Here is a 4318-nt window from a genome sequence, read left to right as displayed (position 1 = left end):
GTGCAACCAGCTTAAGTATGAGATTGAGTTTCTTATCAGACAAGGACACCTGAGGAGGTATGTGCAAGCAGCTAGAGGCTCAAGGAGGAAATGAGCAGGCACCCGTACGCAAACGCTCACCCCCTTTACAACCAACTCCAATTGCTGGTATATTACTGACCATCTGCGGAGGACCACACATAGCAGGTGATAGTGGGAAGCCGAGGGAAAGATACGCCCGAACCTTACGTCACAACTAGGAAATTGAAATGCAGAACGTAGAGGAGCGAACTCCCAAAAAAGCTCGAACAAAAGAAGAATTAATAACCTTCTCCGAGCTTGACGCTCAGCATCTTCGATTTCCCCATTCAGATCCTCTGGTCGTGGATGTCCAGATCGCCAATATGATGGTTAAGTGGGTGTTAGTAGATACAGGAAGCTCAGTCAACATTATGTATAAATCTTCACTGGAGAGAATGAAACTATCAGTGCAAGATTTGGAACCATGCAACCAAACCATTTATGGTTTTTCCGGTGAAGGGCTCGCACCAACCAGGTCAATCAAGCTTCCAGTCACAGCAAGGGCTGCACCTGCAAACAGGACATTACTCGCTCCTTTCATAGTAGTTGATTGTCCTTCTGCATATAATGTTGTGATTGGAATGCCTATTCTAGTCGACGTGCGAGCCATGACCTCAGTCTTGCACTTGGCCATGAAGTTTCCAACCGATGTAGGAGTGGGATGTGTGTTGGGAAACCAGCAAGAAGCACGGGAATGTTATAATTCCTCGATCACCAAGGCAAAAAGAGGCAGATTGGGGGAAAAAGCCGAGAAAAGGTTGCTGATGGAAAATGAAGTACAAGCCCAATTAGGTGAACAGGCCACCAAATAGGGTGTTGCCCAAAGTGAGGATAGAGACTTAGATCCTTGCTTTGGGGATTTTGAAGAAAATTTTGGACCCATGGAGGACCTCGAGGAGGTCCAACTAGAAGAAGCAGATCCGACCAGGGTTGTGAAAGTCGATAAAAACTTAGAGACAACAACAAAAAATAAACTGGTGGAATTTTTGAAGGAGAACCAGGAGGTATTTGCCTGGTCACATAAAGATATGATTGGGATAGATCCAACGGTGATCAGCCATGTCTTAAGTATAGACAAAAACTTTCCACCTGTACAACAAAAAAGAAGTCTCCTCGACAAAGACCTATCGAAGGCCCTAAAAGATGAAGTCGAGAAGCTGAAGGAAAACAGATTCATCAGGGTAGCGTTTTATCCATCTTGGGTCTCTAATCTCGTACTGGTTCCCAAGCCGAATGGCAAGTGGAGGACATGCGTGGATTTCACAGACCTTAATAAAGCCTGCCCGAAGGATTGTTTCCCACTGATCGACCAGCTGGTCGATGCTACATCAGAGCATGAAATTTACCATTCATGGACGCATACTCTGCTTATAATCAAATCAGTATGCATCCACCTAATGAGGATCACACTAGCTTTTAAACAGATACATGGCTTTACTATTACAGAGTAATGCTCTTCAGTTTGAAAAATGCTGGTTTGACTTACCAGTGACTGGTCAACCATATGTTCAAAGAGCTGATCAGCGTTAGCATGGAAGTATATGTCGATGACATGCTGGTTAAGTCGAAGAAAGCTGAAGAACACATCGAGGACCTTCGGAAATGCTTCAACATCTTGAAAAAATTTCAGATGAAGTTGAACCCCCTCAAGTGTTCCTTTGGCGTTTGATCAGGAATTTTTTTGGTATTCATAGTAAACTCACGAGGAATCGAAGCAAGTCTCGAAAAAATTCAAGCCAAGATCGAGATGCAGTCTCCTGCTAACATTAAAGATGTTTAAAGCCTAACTAGGAGGATCGCCACCCTGACTAGATTAATATCCAAGTCAATGGACAAGTGTGTCCCGTTTTTCAATATACTCAGGGGAAACAAGAAGTTTGAATGGACAGAAGAGTGCGAATAGGCCTTTCAGGCGCTAAAGTCCCACATGTCACAACCACCGATCTTGTCCAAACCAGTTGAAAGAGAAACTTTGTTCATCTATTTGGCAGTCACAGAATATGCTGCTAATGTTGTTTTGATCAGAGAAGAAGACAACGTTCAGAATGCAGTATATTATGTGAGCAAGAGGTTAGTGGGAGCATAATTACAGTATCCACCCATTGAAAAGTTAGCCTATTGCTTGATTCTGGCCTCAAGGAAGTTGCGACCTTACTTTCAAGTTCACCCCATCGTGGTGCTCACCGACCAGCCATTACGACAAGTCTTGCAGAAACCAGAAGCCGCTGGTAGGTTATTAAAATGGGCAGTCGAACTAGGGTAGTTTGACATTTCTTATTCTCCATGAGCATGTGAAAGGACAAGCTCTAGCAGACTTTGTCGCAAAATTCACTGGGATCCCAATTAGCGAGCCGGTGGAAGAAACTGAAAGTCAAAATCAAACTCCTTCCTGGAAGTTATTCGTAGATGGCTCTTCCAACGAGCACAATGCAGGAGTAGGTTTGATCTTAATCACATCCGAAGGACATCGGTTCCATTGTGCAATCAGATTCGAATTTACAGCATCAAACAATGAAGCTGAGTACGAAGCCCTACTCGCGGGATTAAGACTAGCTAAGGACATGGATATAAAGTCACTGGAAATATATAATGATTCCAAGCTAGTAGTTAATCAGATTATAGGAGAGTATCAGGCTAGAGGTCTTAAGATGGTTGCTTATTTGAACAAAGCAAAGGACTTGTTGGCACAGTTTGAAAAGTATACTCTCCAACAAGTGCCTCGCGATCAGAATTCAAATGCTGATACCCTAGCCAAGTTAGCAAGTGCGAAAGATGCTGACACCTTGAACATAGTACCGGTTGATCGCTTGTCGGCGCCGAGCATTTAAGCAGAAGAGTCTTCACTGTTGATCCAAGCAATAGACACATGGATGATGTCCATCGTTGAATATCTCGAATAAGGGTTGCTATCAGCGGATAGAAACAAGGCGAGGACGCTTCAAAGATAGTCGGCTCGATTTATTCTGGTCGACAGAATTTTGTATAGAAGAGGATACTCGATGCCTTTGTTGAGATGTGTTTCTAAGGAGAAAGTCAAGGAACTGATGCAAGAGGTCCACGAAGGCTTCTGTGGAGATCATGCTGGGGGGCAGAGTTTGTCGAAGAAGATCTTAAGACAAGGATATTTTTGGCCTACCATGAATGAGGACTCAATGGATTTTGTTTGAAAGTGTGACAAGTGTCAAAGATTCTCCAAGATACCGCGATCACCCCCAAATGAGATCAAACAGATGCAAAGCCCATGGCCATTCGCATCTTGGGGGATTGATTTGATCCGGTCTTTACCTACGGGAAAAGGGAACGTCAAGTATGCAGTAGTTGTTGTTGACTACTTTACAAAGTGGGCTGAAGATGAGCCATTAGCAACGATAACAACTAAGAAAGTATTGGAGTTTGTCATCAAAAACATCGTATGTCAGTATGGGTTGCCAAGGAAAATTGTCTCGGATAATGGCACACAATTTGACAGTGACCTTTTCACTGATTTCTGCGAGAGGCATGGGATTATAAAAAGTTTTTCATCAGTATCTCATCCGCAAGCAAATGGACAAGTTGAGGCTGTCAATAAAACTCGGAAGGACACACTGAAGAAAAGGCTCGAAGAATCAAAATATGCATGGCCAGAACAATTACCAAAAGTCCTTTGGTCGTATAGAACATCCAATCGAACAGCAACAGGCCATACTCCATTTTCCTTGGGTTATGGGTATGAAGCTATGTTGCCTGTGGAGCTCAACCCACCATCACATAGAAGGTTGACATATGATCAAAGCACTAATGATCAATTATTGATGGAGTCCTTGGTCTTGGTCGATGAAAGGCGCGAGTAAGCTCAACTTTGAGTAGCAGTTTACCAGCAAAAGGTCGCTCAATATTTTAACTCTAAAGTATGTGAAAAAAAGTTTAACGTAGGAGATTTGGTACTTAGAAGAGTTTTTCTCAACAATCGCAACCAAGCTGCCGGAGTGCTCAGACCAAATTGGGAAGGTCCGTATCAGATTGAAGAAATTCTTCAACCAGGCACATATAAACTTGCTCGCTTAAATGGAGATCTCATTCCTCGCTATTGGAATGGAGAACACCTGCGCAAGTATTATCAATAAACAATTCTTTTTCAAGAACTAGCTTGTATTAATTTCACTTTTTACAAGTTTATGGATAAGGGCTAGTCAATTATATGACTGGTCACTTACAAGTGTAAGATCAATCTTTGATCACTCGTAGAGACACGATTTTGTCCATTTATTACGAGAAATAA

The sequence above is a fragment of the Humulus lupulus genome, chromosome 8 (assembly GCF_963169125.1).
Source record: "Humulus lupulus chromosome 8, drHumLupu1.1, whole genome shotgun sequence".
NCBI classification, from domain to species: Eukaryota; Viridiplantae; Streptophyta; class Magnoliopsida; order Rosales; family Cannabaceae; genus Humulus; species Humulus lupulus.
The sequence above is the reverse complement of the archived record's forward strand: the minus strand, read 5'-3'. Positions refer to the sequence as shown.